At 45.3% G+C, this 21,169-nt stretch overlaps 1 pseudogene; it reads left to right on the plus strand.

Moving 5' to 3' along the window:
- Positions 1-224: 224 nt before the first annotated feature.
- Positions 225-21,169, plus strand: part of LOC142922857 (exosome complex exonuclease RRP44-like) — a 71,290-nt pseudogene continuing 50,345 nt past the window's right edge.

Raw genomic sequence — 21,169 nt, forward strand, 5'->3', positions numbered from 1 at the left:
TGTTATTTCATTATTTCTTATTTATGCGTGACTTTACCGAAAAAACCAAAGAGTAATTCCTGCAGTCACGAAAGCTTTGAATCAAGTCTGTAGTGCCTCTTGTTAAACAGTGCTTCAGTTAAACAGGAAAATTAATAAATCCAGCAGGCATGACTTGAAAAGTAACAAAATTACATTTTGGGTGCCACTCTAAATCGTCCGGTAAATCGTGTCGCCAATTATAATTTCTGCGTTTATCTGCGCGTGTCTGTGTACCCCCAGTGGAGGAATACGTGCGCAGCTTGCTGGACAACCCTGAGTTGATTGACCGTCTGGCACTGGCCTCGGAGCAGGTGAGACTCCGTATGCGTGCATCAGCTCTGCCCCCCCCCCCTCATATTTATGGTGCGGGCCTGTACCCTTGTCCGACCCCTCACTTCCGCGTTGCATCCAGCTGCCTCACTGAAGAAAGGGACACTTGCCTTGCGCTGAGTACGACGTCTCGCTGGTTGTAATCGCTAGGGAAACGATATACTCGATTTGTAAGTGTTGTGGGTTTACTCTCCAATACACTGGCGTGCTGCAGTAGTAACTAATTGACACGTTTTGTTTTACGTAACAAACCTTACTAATTGGCTGTACCGGGTTAACTACACACATTTACGCGCTCTTACCCAATAAACCTTTATTATGTATAATATTGGTCGCATAAGAATACGTGTTAAACAGCTCCCTTTTAGAACGTCTCATCCTCACGAGCAATGGTCAATCAATCAAATAAATCCTAGATTAATGACGTGGCATATTTAGCAAAAAGCAGAGACGGAAGGGTGAAACTCTAGAGGTAGCTCTATGATATCCGCTTTTGTAGAACGTTCTCTTTACACGGATGGCCGTACTGATCTGAGATAAATCAGACTGGATCCTTCGTCTCGTTACGTGATAGCGGTTGCAAAATTGTTGTTGACGCGTGCATGTGCCGTGCGTGTGCTGTGTACGTGTGCAGGATGTTGTGGAGTCCCGGGTAATCTTCCCCGAACATCTCCCGCTGTCCCAGCTGCAGCAAGGTGTGCGTTCCGGCCGGTTTGTCCAGGGAACCTTCCTTGTGAGTCGTGAGAATTACCTGGAGGGGACTCTGAGGGTGCGAGGGGACGGTGACAGTGATAAAGAGGTACACGTTTCACAAGCCTGCGTCTGGAAGGAACAATGCTGTCCGATCGTATCTGTGTGAGTTTTAAAAACAAATTTATAATGAAGCAGTGGCATAGCATTCTTGGCATGAGCAGTAGCTCTTAACCTTTACTGCAAGGCTGCAGTAAAGGTTAAGAGCTACTGGGCTAAAATATTTGTATTTTGAACGTCTTTTGCACCCTACGTAGGTGTCATAGCCTGGCTCCTGCCCCCCCGGCCTGTGAGTCTTGGTGCAGTTGCACTGCCTGCACACTCGATAGCTACGCCACCACAACTACAGTATATACGTTAATTGTGACTACTTTAATAATAGGGTTTTTCCCTTTTTTTTCTGGCAACAAAACTGAAACCTTTTACAAGGAATCATGTGTGCATTAACCACAATACTTGTGGTCAAAATGCAAACAAAAAACACACTATGATAATATATGCATTGTCCTTGAGACTGATTGGTTCACACCAGGGACGGCTTTCTTTTGAGCCTCGACCCAATTGGTGCGAGACCAGAGGACGCCAAAAGGCGTACGCATATATTGCAAATATTATCAGTGTGTTTTTGTTTGCATTTTGACCACAAGTATTGTGGTTAATGCACACCTGATTCCTTGTAAGAGGTTTCAGTTTTGTTGCCAGAAAAAAGGGGAAAAACCCTATTATATTTTGGTACTGGCAAAGGAGGTCTAATGATGGTTGTGACTACTTTGTTAACAAAATGAATGGTCTATTTCCACCTCCAAAATGTAACGTTAAATAACAATTAGGTACATTGGCCCTTTGTTGGAAAAAAAAACCCAGTCTAGAAATTGCCCTACTTGAACATATGTTACTGAAAAACATTGGTTTCAGAAGATTCATGGGCTCATAGTCCTACATTTTAAATTGTTTATTCGTGGTATTAAAACTCTTGTACAGTAAAACCTTGGATTGCGAGCATAATTCGTTCCGGAAACGTGTTTGTAATCCAAAGCACTCGTATATCAAAGCACTCGTATATCAGTTGTGATCACGTGACGCTCGGCAGTACAAAGCTGCTCGTATTGCAAGACCCTCGCTCGTTTATCAAATTAATATTTATTAAAAATTTTGCTTGTCTTGTAAAACACTCGCAGACCAAGTTACTCGCAATCCAAGGTTTTACTGTATATGCTGCTCTCTAACAGCACTTGGCCCAGCGGTCTGTTAAGACTATACGGGGGATCTTTTTTGTCTGCGTGCAGGTGTTGATCCAGGGGCTGCAGCATTTAAACCGCGCGATGCACGACGACATCGTGTGCGTGGAGATGTTCCCCGAGGAGCGCTGGGTTGCCCCCTCCTCGCTGGTCCTGCACGATGAGGGCGTCGCAGGGGACGTTGCAGAAGAGAATGAAGAGGATGTGGTGAGTGGAGCGTCAACACTGCCGAACCAAAATCAAACCCAGACACCTGCAGTGTGCGTGTCTCTCTCCCCGTGGTCGCATGGATTTTTCTCCAGGTCCTCCGGCTTTTCCCTCCACAGTTACAATCTGACATGCACTTAGAGTATGTGGCTGCTATCAATTTCAAATGTGATAAGATACTTCACTGAACGATCATTTGTGGCCAGGTCACTTAAAAAGAGCTATAGAGCTCTCAGGGTCCTTACCTGGTAAAGTTATTTAGTTTATAGTTTTTAAATAGTTTTAATATAAATTTTGATTTAAAGCTTTCGTGACTGCAGTAATTCATATTCTTAGTTTTTTTTCGGTAAAGTCACGTTGAAGGGAAACAACAAAATAATAAAATATATAAAACAATAAAAAAATTCTCACGACGTTTCGACGATAACTCAAACGGTCGTCTTCAGGTGTGTTGGTTTGCATAATTTTTTTTAAACGGCGCATTTATTTATTTATAAAAACGTTAGCGCCACGCGCAACGATTTGGCAGTTTATTTAGGACTAGCCCATCTATATTCTGAAAAGAGGAGGGGGGAGACGAATTTTTTTTATAATGTATGATGTCTGAAAGCCACTGTAAGCGTGAACAATCAATTAAGACCTGAAATGGTTTATCAAGTCTTTCCAATGATTGCTAAGATAGAATCCATCTTCTCGGTTGAAATTGTCTCTGTGCTTGTATATGTGGATAGCCTCATGAACGAATCTCTCATGGAATCCAGATGGCTTACAAAGAACCTCTGTCTTGGAAAAGTCAATGGCATGTGAGCCTACTGAATTAGAACAATGATCTGCCACGGCCGAGGTGTTGGTCCTACCGTGTTTAAGGTCTGCTTTGTGTTCACGAATGCGGTCCGAGACATGGCGTTTGGTTTCTCCAATGTAACTACTACCACAGAGGCAACTTAGTTTGTAGACACCAGGGTATTGTATGTCCGGAATCACATCTTTTACAGACGGAACCAGATCACGGATTTTATGTAATGTGTTGAAACGGACCTGGATCTTGTGTTTATTCAGGATTTTGGAGATCTTTTTTGTGACCCCCGCAATGTAGGGTAAAGTGATGGTTTTGAAAGGCTCCTCAAGAGGGTTCTTCTTCATGGTTTGAGTGATAGCTTTGCGGATTGTATAGTCGGAGTAACCATTAGCCCTAAGAGCTTGGTGTACGTGCTTGAGTTCACTGCTTATGTGTTCCTGGTCGGATATGCATTGGGCTCTATGATACAGAGTCTTGATGAGAGAATTCTTCTGTGATGGATGGTGGTGGGAATCCGGTTTCAGATAAGCATCCGTATGGGTAGCTTTCCTGTAGACAGAGTGGCTCATTGAACCATCAGGTCTCTTTTTAATTAGGACATCCAAAAAAGGTATCTTGCCATCTATTTCGACTTCCATGGTAAATCTGATGGCTGGGTGTATGGAATTGATGTGGTCGAAGAATTGATCTAGAGCAAGCCGGCCATGTGGCCAGATGACAAAAGTGTCATCCACGTACCTCTTCCATAAGGTTGGGCACAGAGTGGCAGTCTGGATGGCGTCAGTCTCAAATTTCTCCATGAAAATGTTAGCTATAACTGGAGAAAGGGGGGAGCCCATTGGGGTGCCCTCAGTTTGTTTGTAGAAAGTTCCATTCCAAGTGAAGTATGTATTGGTTAAACAGTGTCTCACCAGGGGGGGTACCTCAGTGTTTAGTCCTTGATGAACCAAGTCTTCAATGATTGCAATGGTGTCAGGTACAGGAACCTTGGTGAATAAGGAAACTACATCAAAACTGATAAGCAGGTCGTCTGGGGACAGGGAAATACCCTTGATTGTCGATACCAGGTGAGTCGAATTTTGTACCACAGAGGTGGTCTTTCCAGTGAAAGGACGCAGGATTTCAGACAAAAAACGAGCTAGTTTGTAGGTGGGGGAGCCGATAGTAGAGACTATGGGACGAAGGGGTGTATCTACTTTATGTATTTTTGGTAATCCGTATAATCTTGGTGGCCTGGCAGCAGAAAGTTTCAACGAAAACTGTTTAGATTGATCAATTAATGCGGTTGAATCAGAAATTATTTTGTTGGTTTGTGTGACGAGGCTGTTGGTGGGATCTCTTTTTATTTTTGTATAACTACCATCGTCGAGTAATTCTTTAATGTTGTTGTTGTATTCTATTTTATCCATGATGACAGTAGCATTGCCTTTGTCAGCTGAGAGGACTACAATATCATTCCTCTTTTTTAATTTATATAATTCAAAACGCTCATCTTTGCTGAGGTTGCTAGCTGGCATCTTAGCGTTTTTGAGGGTTGCAGCGATTTCAGATCTTGCTACGTCTGCAGCGATGTGACCCAGGCCCCTGAGAGCAACGTCTACTTGGGCAATTATATCATTAACTGGTATGTGTTTAGGTGTGACTGCAAAGTTTAGACCTTTAGCTAAAACGGATTTCAGACTATCGGAAATAGAACTGTTACTGCGATTAATTACGACTTTGTTAACGTCTAACTATAAATGCACCGTTTAAAAATAAATTTATGCAAACCAACACACCTGAAGACGACCGTTTGAGTTATGTTCGAAACGTCGTGAGAATTTTTTATTGTTATATATATTTTATTATTTTGTTGTTTCCCTTCAACGTGACTTTACCGAAAAAAAAACTAAGATTATAGTTTTAATATAGTTTAAACAAAGAATAACAACAAAAACTCAACCACTTCAAGAGAGACCTTAAACATAATGAACACCGTGTGACCAGACAACAATCCACATTAGAGATGCTGTTAGCTTGATTTTGCGTTTATTAAATGACTTTACATTACATTACTTCAAAATCAAGTCAGGAGTGCTAATCATTTGATACTATTTTTGTATGTACGTAGGGGTTATTTGACCATACTTCGATGCGGGTTGGTGAACGGGGGGGGGCATAGATCAGGAGCATAGAAGGACAGGACAACAGTTCATTTTGCTGTACTGCGCTCTGCTGCCTGCCATTTTGGCGCAGAGCCTATACCACCTGTTATGCATATCCAGGCTCAACACGGTGGCGCTTCCACGGTCTGAGCTCCTTTTTAATGTTTATTTTAATTAACTTAATTAGAACTCAAGAGATCAGGACACGTATCATTTGCGAGAGTGACCTGGGTCACAGGGTGGCCTCTATATTGAAAACTAATTTCTTTAGAACTGCTTTTTGTATTTAGATTGTTGTCCTTTCCGCGCACCTCCGATTAGCATGGTTGGCTGTGGACGGTGCGAAATAAGTTCTACATGCATACATACCACAGTGACAAAATGCAAAACATAATAAAGTACAGCAATGAAGTTAATTGAAATTGGCACGAAAACAACTGTGGTTTATGAAAAGTCGACAATATTGCACAAACATAAACAAGTGTTAGATATTAAATCGCATGTAGTGCAAGTTGGCTTGGGCAGATTATTTATAGGCTGATCATTGCACAGTTATACTTATTAAAACGTTACGTAAACATTAAACACATATAGGGTGACTGATGTGCTAAGCAGGTAAGAGAAAATGTCAATCAGTGAAATCATAAAGAATCGAGAGATTAAGCATCAAATTGTGAATTAGATGGGAGGGTAACCTTTGTTGTAGATAATATTGGTCGCAAAAGCTTACGCGTTTTTTTTTAAACGTGTGGTATCTGATGGGCGTGTTCCGGTTGATTCTATCAATCGCCAGAACTGTTTTAACTTATAAATATTTACGGAGGACTCCTCACTGTGATCTTTTGTCATTTTAACAAAGCGTCAGTCTCATTATTGACATTGATGAGACACAGCATGAAACCACATCCGCAGGTTAAGCGCTATTGTTTTGGATTGCTCCTTCCCCTTCAAGCCAAATTGTATTGTGTTATGCAGTGAGTTTGTAAAAAAAATAGTTATTTCATTATTTCAGTGTGTGAGAGAGACGCTACTGTGGTGAGTGCTCATTTGAGTTTGCGTTGTCATCTCCCGGTGCTATCCCAGCTGCTACTGCTGTCGTCGCTCTTGCTTAGATTACGCAACACGATGTTTGTCCATTGTTTTGGTCTCCAGCTGAAAGCCGAAAGTAGGAAGATGCGTCGGGCCACTGGCAAAGTGGTCGGCATCATCAAGCGGAACTCGAGGCCGCTGTGCGGCATGCTCATGCCCAGCCCAATCAAGGAGGTGGGCTGATCTGCATGTGTGTGTGTACGTGTGGGGAGCGGTAATGTAGCGGTTAGCGCGCTGCGCTACGAATCCTGGGACCCGAGTTGGATTATATTTATCGCTCATAACCAATAAACAGCGCCAAATGTCTGAACCTGTCTTGGGCCCTTCCCTAGGTCGACTCGGCCATAAATGAGTCTCTGATGTGGCATGTAAACATCAGCGCTGTGGAGACAAAGGCGGTCGGGCATGGTGCTGGCCGTACCCACCCCGTCGTTTGCCGTACCAGCTTGAATAGGTGTGTACTGACGGCACTTGCCCAAACAGTTTGTTGAATGCCTTACTGGGGGCTCTTTGGGCGTGTTGCAGGCCACCCGCCACCTGTTCACGCCCGCGGACCGCCGCATGCCACGAGTGCGGGTGGAGACAAGACAAGCAGCGTCCCTGCAGGCCCACCGCATCGTGGTGGCCATCGGTGGCTGGCTGCGACACTCCCGCTACCCGAACGTACGACTGCACCGTGACGCCCCGGACGCCGTGACATCTCACCCGTCTGTCCCGTGGTCGGCATCGTCGGGCTCATCCTTCTGTCACTTGACGCGCGGCCACGCGGCTCTGTATGCAATACAGCCGTCGAACCCAAAACACGAACGGTGACACGGTGAATTGGAAGTCAGGGTGGATGAAGTGGCACCACTGTGATATTTTTTTGTTTGAAAGCATGGCAAACTCACCTGTGATTCAACCTAGGTTATTAAGGTGTTGTAAGTTGATAGTCTCAGCCCAGTCACCAATAACTGCACCAAAAACGATATTAAATTTGGTCCTGCACTTCGATTGTTTGATTTCCATCTCTGAGAAAACTACTGCGTTTGACTGCCATGTGATGAACATTACTTTGATTGGCAGAGTGGTTGGAAAAGCACTGCCCCCCTACAATTTGGACTGCATTTCACTTCAATGGATCTTAGAAGTAGCTCTGTTATGTCTGCTCCTGTGGGTCGTCCTTGACCACGAAGGGTTTGTATAGATTGCATGTCTTTTGCGATACCATTAACACAATGAGAAACAAAATTGGTGAAAAGTTAAATATATTGTTAAGATGTATTCTTTGGGTTGTATCTTTGTTTAAACAGATGTCGGTTAATATTCTACATAATGTACGTTAGGTACAAGGTTGGCATTGTGGTTGTGCTTTTCATACCTATTTGCCACTGCACAACCGAGCGACACCATGGCTGGCACGGTTTAGTAGGCTGCAGGTTGTTTATCCACTGCAAAAGCGGATCCATGCCATGGACGGTCAATGCTTTGAACAAGGCTAGGCACGTGCAGATGACGCTGTGGTGCCACGTCCCCGCGGTGTACTGACTGCCGTCACACAATTAACGTGTCGCTAGCCCCGCCCCTGGCCCTGCTCGGCCCCCGGATATATTTGGATGCCTTGTGGGGCCAGCATACTACGGTTTGGTTCTGGTTCGACACGGCAAAAAGCCAGTGGGTGACCACAGACACTTCGAGAGATCTGCACTGTCTGGGTTCCAATGTACCAGTGGAAAAGGGATACCGGTTACGATTGGCCACGTATGTGCATATGCATGTTGAACTTCTTCCATACCATACGTAAACAACCGTGCTAATCGTCGGTGTGCTTGTGCAGGGCCATTTTGTGCGCTCTCTGGGCGAATGTGGGGATAAGGAGACGAAGACGGAGGTGCTGCTGCTGGAGCACGACGTGCCACACCAGCCCTTCAGCCAGGCCGTACTTGCATGCCTGCCCCCTCCCACGTTCAGCATCACAGCAGAGGTACGCATGAGACGTGTGACGATATGTCAATTCATCGATTGAGTTCAATTCTTACGCCTGCGGTGTGTTGGTGTGTTCGGTCGTGCATGTGAGAATCCTTTACTTCAATGTTCTTTATTACAAGGCCCACGGGCCACTGGTGGCCCCTGGGTGGCCTTTGGTGTGGCCCATGACGTGTGGCCCCCGACGTATAGGCCCCCGACAATAGACAAATGCGAAAACACCCCCCATCATCATCATCGTGCTGTCAAACCGCAATAGTTTCAAGATGTTTGGCCTGCGTAGAATACCTTCTAGAGGACCTCTCTGGAGCTCTCCCTCCAGTCGAGGTCCTTCCGTTGCACTGTCATGAACGAGAAGCCACGGGGCTCTACGCCTTTACCGCAGATTGTATATAGATAAGCCGTCGACCTGAAAGAAAGTCGATGGCTCGGACACATCATCGTAAGAAGAGAGGAAATTCACATCGGAGGAATGAAGGCGATGGACTTATGGAAGCACCAGGGCGGAGACCCGAGAGGCAGGCCTCGAGAGATGCGGATCAAAGTGGTGAGCCAGGATATGGAGGACTTTGCAGTAGCCGTGGAGATGGTCCAGTACATAAATGAATGGAGCAAGGGGACTACAGACTTTTTTCCTATAACGCTGTACTTGCGTTCCTGAAGAACACCGAATTGTGGAAAAATCGCATAATAAATAATATAGGGTAAAGCACAGTCCGCGATAACACGTGAGATGCGTACGCAGGCTTAACAAAGACTTCGAGTACGTGAGTAGCATCTAGAAGCATCCAGAAACATCCCGCCTTGTGTGATGCTACACCGAGGCAACCGTACAACCGCTTATTCTGCCTCGCACAACGCAGTTCTGTTCACTCGATCACCTTTTATCCAATTCGCATCCATGTTATGAAAAAATGTGTTCCCTAATGCATTCATCGCATTATATCTAATTCACGATATGAAAACACGCAGAGTTATAGGAGAACGGACTGTACTTTCAGAATATTCAGTCGCTTATTGAGAAGATAGAACGCCATTAGAATGAAGTTGGTTTACCCATGTATGGCTCACCCTGTGTTTTGTTTGTTGTAAGGCAGCGTTTTGTTGAACCTGGTGCTGTGTGTGTCCTGTACAAGGACCAGGCTGGCAGGGAGGACCTTCGTGCGTTGTCCATCTGCAGTGTGGATCCTCCAGGCTGCACAGACATCGACGATGCCCTACACTGCAAACCGCTCGACAATGGGAACACCGAGGTATTCATTTGGTGGTAGTAATCGTGGTCACGGTCGCGGTAATTCGTGCCTATTACTTTCATGGTTTTGTCAATGCTAGCGGAGGTTACAAGGGGAGTTTAAGTGGCACAATGATAAGTGCACTGCACATTCATCCTGTCAAGCTGGTTTAGTTCCAGTCATGGCTAACACCGGTACAGAGTGATATCTAAAAAAAACTGCCCAAGTTCTCCCCTTCACCACCTGCATTGACCATCGTAACAAAGCAAGGTCAAATGACAATCGCAACCCATTACGGCATGGAGAAGCCCTCATCCTGCAGTGGATTGACAAAGGGGTGGACAATATTCCTGTTATTAAGTTTCCAAACATTGTTGCCTTAGTGCCCGTATTCTTGGTCTCTGCTCGGCTCAGGACTGACTTCAACATGGCTTGGTTCTGGCTTGATCTGCTCCGTTGCCTCCAAAGAAGTATGAGTGGCTCAGCTGTGCCTTGGCTCAGGCTCAGCTCACGGAAATTCTGAGCGTGGCTGGGAGCATGCAGAGATATACGTGGAGGCACAAGGGCCACGGAGGCTCAGGGCTGGAACCATGCTTAGAGGCAGCTTGGGTTTTAAGCGTTGCTTTGATGTGGCTTATTGAGAATTAGAATCAGAATATTTATACTGGAGGAATCCAATGAGCTATAAAGCTATTTTTCACATGTCCAGTAGAGGCGGGTAAGAACGTTACAACAGCAAACAGTACAAAAACATAATAGTAGTGCAAAGTACAAGAAAGATCAACAAATAACCCAAACACAAACAAATACAACTAAACCATCCCCATCTTGCCAGGAAAAGCCCACTGAGGTATTGATTTATTTTTTATTAGTGACCTGGCCACAACTGAATAGCTCAACAAAGTGGCCCATCATTTGGACATTTATAGCAGCCAAAATAATAGAAATAATCTCAATGCATGTTGCGCGAGAGCCAAGCCTGAGCCAAGCCATGGCTAAGACCCCACTGGCCTAAGTGTCCACGTCACTGGCCGAATGCCTGGTTCACAATGAATGCACCAGGTAGTAATGGGTGTGCATTTCATTTCACATTATTGTGCTTTGGTTGGAGTGGCTATGGTGGAGGTTATGCATGCATGTGGAGTGAGCGACTTCCGCCAGACGTCTAGTAGAAGGCGTCTTATTTATTAAAAGCACACAGGGCGATACACTTCGTAACGCGGCTACACCTAGGCTGTACAAACACGCAGCCCATTTGCGTCCTGCGTAGCTACGCTGGCTGGTTGACGAGCGTAGCGGCGGAGACAGAGCTGTTCTTGCAGAAGAACCAGCCACGTGGTCGGAGACGAAGAGATGACGACCGTAGCGACGCAACCAGGACCCAGACCCCACGCTAACAGCCCCGAAGTTCTGATTCGGTGCTCTTTATATCTGCCTGGAGTGGCCAAGCTCCACCTCTGGCCACGCCCCCTTTCTAGAACCTTCTAGGCCCTTCGGGATGGTTCCCGGAGCTTCTCGACTGACTCCGCCGTTGACCTTTACCCCAGATACGCCCCTTCATAATAAGGCATTATGTAATGCAGCTATAACCTTAATTACCCTTACAGGCCGGCAGGTATCACCCTGTCATTACACATCCATGCATGTGAGGGTGGTGACGGTGTGTTAATGTGTGTTCTAGGTTGGGGTACACATCGCCAATGTGAGCTATTTTATCCGGCCGGGGAATGCCTTGGATGAGGAGGCATCTCTGCGTGGTACCACAGTTTACCTGTGTGAGAAGGTGAGATGTGGATTTCTTCTTGCCACAATATCAAGTGTTTTACGACCCGCCGATTTCATCCTTTCATTCTTAACTTTACGACATGATGTAAAATATTACGATGTAACGATCATCGCGGTACCAGTTTCCCCACAACTTTGTAATTGTATTTGACATTTTCACCACATTTTTTTGCGTGCTTTTCAGTACTTCCCGTATGAATAACGATAACTTAAAAATTAATTAGAATTTAAAAAATGTGCAACAACAATGCTAAATATCTCTCATGATGTTTTAAACGAGGTGATTTTTGTGGATTTCTTATCATATGATGTACCGTGACATCATGAGCGGCAGGCTATCGGCGCAGTGGTAACACTCGTGCCTTGCAGCAAGGAGACGCTGGGTTTGATTACTCAACTCTTGTGCCTTTTTGCTTGCAGCTTTGTTTGTTCTCCCCCTGTTAGTGAATGGGTTTCCTCTGGATTCATCAGATTTCCTCTAAATAAAACCCATACAATCTTAACTGGCATTCGCGAAAACATCCCCTTGCTGAACAGTTACCTGCAGGTGACTTAATCATGTGTGGGTTTGCTTGCAAAACACTCGTTGAGTTGGTGCATATGTATTTGCCAGATTGTGTTTATTGACAGAGAAGTTGTTGCATTTATGTGTTTGTGCGCCTGCAGAGGATTGATATGGTGCCAGAGTTATTGAGCTCAAACCTGTGTTCCTTGAGATCCAACGTCGACCGGTGAGATGCACCAACAACTGTGAACTCGCGAGTGTGCACATTGCAACCCATACTCAGCAGCTAACGTGCGTTGTTGCCAGGTGCACATATAATCCCATGATGCGTGGCACTGTTTAAGTGTCATTGTACAGATCCACACAAGCATGTGTACATACATAAGCAGCCAAACCAGGATGGCACAATGGTAACACATGTCTCACAGCAAGAATGGCCTAAGATTGATGCCCGACTTGGTTGCCTTTCCATGTAGATTTTGTATGTTCTCCCCCTATTTAGCATGGGTTGACTCCAGGTTATCAGGTTTCCTCTCATCGCTAACATGAACGTGTTATTACTACTATGATCCTTAACCATGGAAAGCCTCACTGAATCTCATAACTTCAGGAGGGTACTGCAAAGCTTTTGCAGTCGAACAATGGTTGCTACATATATATTCCAGTTGAGTAATTTGTAACAACCCAAACCGGTATTTGGCCAAACATCCCGCTGCTGAAAGAATGACTCGACTACCAAAAACTTGGCAAGGCCCTCCTGAAAAAGAGTCTCGAGACTTTGCGAGGCTTTCCTGAGTGAACACCCTGCAACACTCCAATGTCGACGACTCTGCCACTCGACGGTGAATGGCGACGGTGCATGTGCTGTGTGCGTGCAGGCTGGCGTTCTCGTGCATATGGGAGATGACTCCAAAGGCTGAGATTGTGAGCACACGTTTTACCAAGAGCATCATCAATTCCAAGGTGATTCCCCCCCCCCCCCCCCCCCACAGACGTTCAGTTTTTGTAAAACTCTCGTTTGCTTTCACGTGTATTGTATCGGTGCCTTGCTATGTTAGTGCAGTTGAGGTTTCCGGATGGCTGAGAGGTCAGAGCGTTGAGCTTGCACCTCTGAGTTCACAAGTGTAGCGAGATGAAACGGGTTCACAAGTGGTAGTATGTATGTTGAACTTCTTTTGCACCGTACGTAGCCAACTGTGCTAATCGGAGGTGCGAGGTAGGACATGAAAGTAGTGAGTTGATGGTCTCTGTCCAGTCAACAATCACTGCACAAAACACAGGTTTGTTTTTTTAGGTTAGATCGTGTAAATATGTAAATGTGTCATTAAACCCACCCCCACCCGACACAGCCAACTAATAAGGGTTGTCACGTAAACAGAACATGCCAATTCGTCACGAGTACAGCACACCGGTGTGTTGCACACCGGTGTGTTGTACCAGTGACGAATTGGCCACGTTCTGTTTATGTGACAACCCTTACTAGTCGGCTGTGTCGGGTGGTGGCGGGTTTAACGACACATTTATGTATTTACACAATCTAACCCAAACAACCTGTATTATGGATGATATTGGTCACGAAAGCCTACGTGTTAAACTCACTGCACGAAAGACCACCAAATTACATTGCACTAAATTTGGTTAAATTCCAGCTTTGAGAATTAAAAAAATATATCAATTTTACTTTTTTGGGTGAGCGTAACCCTCAGTGGTCATCGGGAGCCACGTAGACATCTGTTGCGTTCTGGCTTGGGCTTGGATCAGGCGTGGGCATTGTGTAATTGCGAGGACCCCATGGTTCACCCGTGGTGTGTTCATCGTATCCCCGCAGGCGTCTCTGACGTACGCAGAGGCTCAGCTAATGATGGACGACGCTGGGAGGAAGGATCCGGTCACCAGCAGCTTGCGTGGCCTCAACTCCCTGGCCAAGATCCTCAAGCAGAGGCGCATTCAAAACGGGTAACTCATTGTCAAGATCCTCATCCCCTCCACCGCCACTGGAGCGATGAGCCGTATTAATGTGTGCACCGCATTTAGTCGATCGGCAGGTCGCCTGTGGCGCGGTAAAGTGTGGTTACTCCCGTGTCTTCTAAGACATCCGGCCAGCGTGGAAGAGTAGGCTAAAATACATTTAGAGGGACTGTAAAAGGGTGTATCCCTAGAGGGGCCGCCTCTTATGGGAGCCCCCTTCTTCCAGCAGTGGCTTGAGCAAGCAATTGCAAGGCTGCACCTGTTGCTTTTTTGACCCCATGATGCATGAGGCTTGGGTGAATATCATGCACAAACAAGTGTTACAGGATTCATACTCTTTGTTTTTTTTCAGTAAAGTCACGTATGTAAAACTATAAAATAAAATAACAACTAAATTAAATCACGACGTTTCGGGCGCAACACAAGCGTCCTTCTTCAGATGGGACAACCACAGCCAGAAACAATTGCTGAAGTGGGCAAAAAAGGGCTGTTGTAACAAGAGGCTATATAGGTAAGAGAGTGGGGGGGAGCAAGGGGGGAGAGATAGAGATGGGGGGTGTGGGGTAGGGGAAGTGGGGTGCTGCTAGAGGGATTAAAGGGGCGAGCACGGCAAAATGCCGGGGGGGGGGGGGAAGTGAGTGGGGCTGGGAGTGGGAGGCTGAAGAAGCTGGAGATGCGGAAATGAAGGCAACAATAAAGAAGTTAAGGTTTTACCTGGTTAATAACATCCTTCTAGATTGGAGTGTTACAGGCTGCTGCGGGGCTACATTGTGGGCAATAGAGGACAATGCAGTGACATAAATTGTTTTACTCTTCTTAATGCTCCCATGTCTGTGCTCCCCCACCTTTGCCAACGCGTACTGACCACCACGGTTAAGTACGGTAAAACCACCCCACGACCCGTATGACATGGGGCGGCCCTCATCCAGCAGTGGATTGACTTAACGAGCTGTGCATGTTCAACTCAAATATCTGAGTTTGTGAAGTGTCTTATATTAAGATTCTGTGTTGTTTTGGCTGGACATGATAATCGCTCATGTCCCTTCTCCACCCGTAGGGCATTGACTCTGGCATCCCCTGAGGTCCGATTCCACATGGACAGCGAAACCCACGACCCGATCGACCTGCAGACCAAGGAACTCAAGTGAGTCTCGTCAACAAGACACCTCCCATGACTGCGATCCGACTGTTGTGCAGATCTCTCTATCAGAATCAAAATATATATTTCTACTGGAAGAATCCGATGAGCTATAAAGCTCTTTTTTCACAGATGTCCAGTTGGGGCAGGTCACAACGTTACAACAACAAACAATACAAGCACACGTTAGGATTGCAAAGTATTGGAAAGGTAAACAAATAACTTAAACAAATATACAAATAAAACTAAACTATTTTTATCTTACCAAGTAAAACCCTGACCACAAATGATAGCTGAACAAAGTGGCTTATCACGTGGGAAATTTATTATCAGCAAAATAATCTAAGATAAAGAATCTTGACCCTTGTGGTTGATGTGTTGTGGTGGCGGAAACTGGTGCGTGTACACAGGGAGACCAACTCGATGGTGGAGGAGTTCATGTTGCTCGCCAACATCTCCGTGGCGGAGCGCATCGTAGGCGAATTCCCCGAGTGTGCGCTGCTCCGACGCCACCCGGCGCCTCCGCCTTCCAACTACGACATCTTGGTGAAGGCGGCGAAATCAAAGGTAGAGTTAGAACCCCTTTTAACGACCACCCTTGTTAACTAATCGCTTAACAACGGGCCTCCATAGAGCTCAATGTGTAGGCTTAACCGACCATTTCCCTGTTAACGACGGGCTCTTGTAGGTACAGTAAATATGAATTAATGCCACGTAGAAGGAAAACAATAAAATAAATATAAAACAATAAAATTATCACAACGTTTCGACTGCAACACAAGCAATCATCATCAGGTGTGAAAACCACAACAAGAAAATTTGAAAAAAGTGGCAGTTATTTTTAACGTTAGCACCACGGAGAGAGATTTGACAGTTTGTTCAGATGGACGAGTCCATCTATGTTCGGAAAAGAGGAGGGGGGAGACAAAAAATAATGGATGCGTTCTGACAGCCACCTTAAGCGTGATCAATCAATTAAGACCCGAAATGGCTTATCAAATCTCTCTCCGTGGTGCTAACGTTAAAATAACCGCCACTTTTTTCCAATTTTCTTGTTGTGGTTTTCACACCTGATGATGATTGCTTGTGTTGCAGTCGAAACGTCGTGAGAATTTTATTGTTGTATATTTTTATTATTTTATTGTTTCCCTTCTACGTGAATTTACCGAAAGAACCAAGAATATGAATCCCTGCAGTCACGAAAGTTTTAAATCAAAATGAATTCATGCATTTATTAACAGTGTTTATTTTAATATGATGTGTTTATAATGTTAGTATCTTTATGTATTAATATCCATTGTTTAAATATTATAAAGTACGTTTTTTGGGTGAACAAGGGAAACTTTCGATGCTATCGGAACAAATTAAGCTTTTAACACGTATTTCCTATACTCGCTTAATGACCAAATCCTTTAATGCTCGTGTTCGTGGAACCAATTACCGTCTTTAAGAGGGGTTCTACTGTCTCTAGATTGCTGTTAACCTTCCTTCAATATCATCCTCCTCGCAAGGAATTCAGAGGTCGTCGGGTGGCTCAAATTTTTGTTTGAGGTCTTTTGGTTTAACCGGGTGAGAACTCAAGAGAACATAATAGTCTCATTTGCAAGGGTCACCTGGGTCACCCTATGACCCAGAGATTACAGCTGGGACCCTGGCTTCAAAATCCAGCAGCCACATTGAACATACTGTGTTATCAAGTGTAGGGAGTTGAAGGACTCGGCTCGTTTCCCAGCTACTCCACAGAAATAAGCAACAAAAAACCATCACGATAAATGTAGTACTGTATTTAATTTTAGATAAATTCCAGCACTGAAATGTTGAAATATCAGGTCGACTTATTGTGATGAACATTATGCTCAAAATGGGTGGGAATGTGCTACCCCCTACTGTGAAGCAGAGATGTCTTGAAACGATGTCAGTATTGGCCTGAGCGAGCAATTGCAGGGCTGCACCTTTTACCTTTATCTTGAGATGTAGCCGTATAGTTTCCACTCGCCCTTAGAGGCAGAACAACTCAAAAGGTGTGACGAACCACAGACAACGCTGGAAGGCAGCCAGGCACTGTGCCAGATGTAGATTAATCCACTTGCTGTACTGCCTTCTCCTGGCAAGCCAGGTTATGGAAACCTGAATGCCTACAGGAAGTGCGCTGAATAACGTTTTCTTTCCAATACACCACAACCCTTGCTGCCCCAGCACTGAACTACAAGCCACGTGCGGGATAGTCACCTCACAAACGCCGGTGTGCCCGATTTTTTTGCGCAGAACATCGAGATCCAGGTGGACTCTGCAAGGCGTTGGCCGAGTCCCAGGACCGGACGGCGGTGCCGGGAGCGCCACCATACCTCAACACTCTGCTGCGCATCCTGGCCACGCGCTGCATGATGCAGGCCATCTACTTCTGCTCCGGCATGGAGCCCGACACCCACCACTACGGGCTCGCCACCGCCATCTACACCCACTTCACGTCGCCCATTCGACGGTGACGTGCTCTGGCGTCAGGCACACGCATGAAATCGACCTTCGCGATTATTGAGGGGACTATGTTGTTGTCTTGGTGTGGTCTGGGACTGTGCTGCCTTTCCCAAGTTTAGGAATTTATTTATTAATTGATGTACTTATGCAATGTTAACTTGTGATTACGGCACACCTCCAATTAGCACGGTTGGCTACGTACGGTGCGAATTAAGTTTAACATACAACTTGTATATCTTTTTTCTATTATTTACTTTTACTGATTTGTTTACCTTTTCTCTTCTTAGCACTCCTATAATATACCTACTGGACATCTGTCAAAACGAGCTTTTATCGCGAATCGGATTTCTCCAGGATAAAGATTCAGATTTTGAGTTATTTTTCCAAAAGGTCCTATAAACGGGAAGTTTGGCCAATTCCTTAAATGGTTGTTTGGCTTGTGTTGGGGAAAAACTAGAGGATCCGGAGAACACCAACGCCTACAAGGAGGGTGACAGTGTTCCACGTGCAGAATCAGCAGATGGTGCTAGAACGTGGTATGGCCAGAGTACAGTATTCTATCACAGCGTTAAATCCATCTGAGTCATTGTTTGCGTAGCTTTCTGGTGGATCGTCAAACCCGCTGAGATCCACCAGAATGAATCGCGGTGCTTGGTGGATTAATACCGCTGCTCCGTTGGCATCTCGTGGCCATACCGCAGCCTGTATCTACTGTAAATTTAATCTTCATATTAAATAGAGGCTACAACAAATGTGAATATTGTTGTTGTTGTCTCCCTGTACCGTTACAGATACTCGGATGTGATTGTGCACCGGCTGCTGGCCGTGTGCGTGGGCGCCGACCCCACGTACCCGGCGCTCACCGACAAGCAGAAGCAGCAGCAGCTCTGCAACAACCTCAACTACCGCCACAAGATGGTGCAGTACGCCCAACGCTCGTCTGTAGCTTTCCACACGCAGGTGGGAGGCGGAAGTGTGGGCCACGTGGAGCTTGCACGGCGTGTGCTTAGGCACCTGATAATGCGTCCATTCGTCTCTTGAAAACCATTTTTAAGGTCACGAAAGCAGCCATCGTATTGTGCGTGTAGTAAGAATCAATTGTTTTCTATTCGCACGCTTACGTGTGGTGGTGCCGTGGCTGTACTGGTTGGCTACACTTGGCATTGCTTTTCAGCATTCTTCTGTGTTTGCTGAAAAACCTGGTTACTTGGCACATTTGCCCATGATGTGACAACTTTATTTGATTGGCTCTGTCAGGTAATGGAGGATTATAGTCAATACAATTGACATTGTACCTTCACGATTGAACTCAAAATAATCCCCATGACATGATGCCAATAGCACAACTGGAATTAATTAGCGGGGGGATGCAGAAAAATACCTTAAATTTTGTTAAATAATTGTGGGCCTGGTAAGTGATGCGCGTGTGTCTGCTCTTGGCAACGTAGCGGTGATTAACGGCTGCTGTTGTTGTGGTCTTAGTTGTTCTTCAAGAGCAAGGGAGTGGTGAGCGAAGAGGGCTTCGTGCTGTTTGTGCGCAAGAACGCCGTGGTGGTGCTCATTCCCAAGTACGGCTTGGAGGGGACGGTTTTCTTTGACTCCAAAGATCTCAAGCTCAACGTTACCTTCGACGAGGAGGTAGGGCATGTGTTCACTTAACCGGGAGGCATTGGCATTTCCCAAACGGCTGAATTCTGCATTTAAACCCAGGACTGGCTTAATGCACTGGGACCCAAGCCCCCTGACCATCTCTCTACGATTAGGTTTCTATCAGACACACAGACACTTGGTTTAAGGTGGAAGAACGCAGTGAGATACGAAGCTCCGTTTTTTTGCCATTTGGCAGTGTGGACTATTACAGAGGAAGTTACACCGGTGGATACATTAGAGCCGGATGGCTCACAGGGCTATACCAAAATAAACTGAAACTGAATTTAATGATGTAAATGCGTTTCAATTATAAAACGGTCACAATTAAATATGCTTTGGAAATAACTGCCATGACGGAGCCCGTATTGTCACGGAGAGGACATCAGATTAAAAATACAGTAAAATCCCTCAGATCCGGAAGAATTATAGACAAAATCTAATGCTTTCTGTAAACAATGAGAAACTCAAAGGGCAGAAAAGTACTTGTAGAATAAAAACAAATGAGGGAAATAGTAGTTGATGCAAAAAGTGATCTCTAGATGGCAAAAAGCACATGTGTGACCAGTGGATCCGGTCCTTTCCAGCATGCCTTGCATGCCGCATTACATTGTCACTCTGCGTGGATAATGCACACAGCCTAATTTGGACCAGAAGCTCAAAAGGGCTTCTCATGCCTGGTTTTCAGCTCGCGCTGAGGTGGCCCAAGCGGCATTGCATTCGCTGTGTGTTGTGGAGGTTTGCGTTTCAAACTCGGTGGCCACTCCGGTTAATACTGTGGTGTGTATTAAGCGTAAAATATTTACAGGCTATCCGCTTTAACAGTGTACGTTAAAAGATCCTGTAACGTTATTCGTGTGCCAGCATCATGGTCCAAGGTTGGCAAATTACATGCAAATTACTTATTTGGGGAGCACATATCAATCGTTCGCCTCCTTTTACAAAGACGTAGCAGTGACCTTGAATGCAAACGTTTTGAGAATCAGTGAGGCTTTTCTGAGTGACCCATGTAATAGTATGAATAATAACGTTGGGTTTACGTCAATCCGTGCTTGTGTGCAGGGCACTTGGCAGAGAGCAGTCAGCGGTAGTGTAGTGGTTAGCGCTCTGCGCTACGATCCCGGCGACTTGGGTTCAATTCCTTCGCACGGTCAACACCAGTGATGATTATCTAAACCGGTCCTGGGCCTCCCCTAGGTTGACTCGGAACTCAATTGAATGCCTGGTGCGGTGTGTAAACATCGCCACTGGGAAGACAAAGGCGGCCGGGCATGGCGCTGGCGACCCACCTGTTGTATATGAGCCTTTTCCAAAATTGATATTAACAATAATATTTGCCGTTATATATCATATTTTTTTTCAACAAACGAAAATAATAATTAATAAAACCCGTAAGCCAGGCACACGAAAAACCAGGTGTCGGTCATAAACAGGCCATTAATAAATAAAGAAATAATAAAACTCTCGAAGGGAGGATGTTAGCAGCTATCTGCGAAGATCTCCAGATGAACGAGAGTTTGATGTGCCCTAAGGGAGGTCACGCAGAGGGAAGCCCTCCGCAAGCCAGAAATGAGGACGCCCACGGGTTAAACTATTTTTTTTAAACAACGGTTCAAATTTAAAATGCAATAACAAGAATAAGCTAAAGTTAGCGGTCCTCGTGCTCACTCCAATCAAGACCAGGCCACCAGATACATCAGTGAATTATTATCCAATAATTAATTCGCTATCAAATGATTTTCACCTTTAATACTTTTACTGTTAAAACAAAGCTTGGAGACAAAATACCGAGTCACATCAAAGGTTATCGAGAAGGAATGAGGCGAACGGGCAAACTTACGAAAGAGTTTAAACAATATCCCAAGCAACCCCGACC

Source organism: Petromyzon marinus, unplaced genomic scaffold (genome assembly GCF_048934315.1).
Source record: "Petromyzon marinus isolate PM22_M1 ecotype Great Lakes invasive population unplaced genomic scaffold, UKy_Petmar_22M1.pri1.0 PM_Scaffold_19, whole genome shotgun sequence".
In the NCBI taxonomy this organism is placed as follows: Eukaryota; Metazoa; Chordata; class Hyperoartia; order Petromyzontiformes; family Petromyzontidae; genus Petromyzon; species Petromyzon marinus.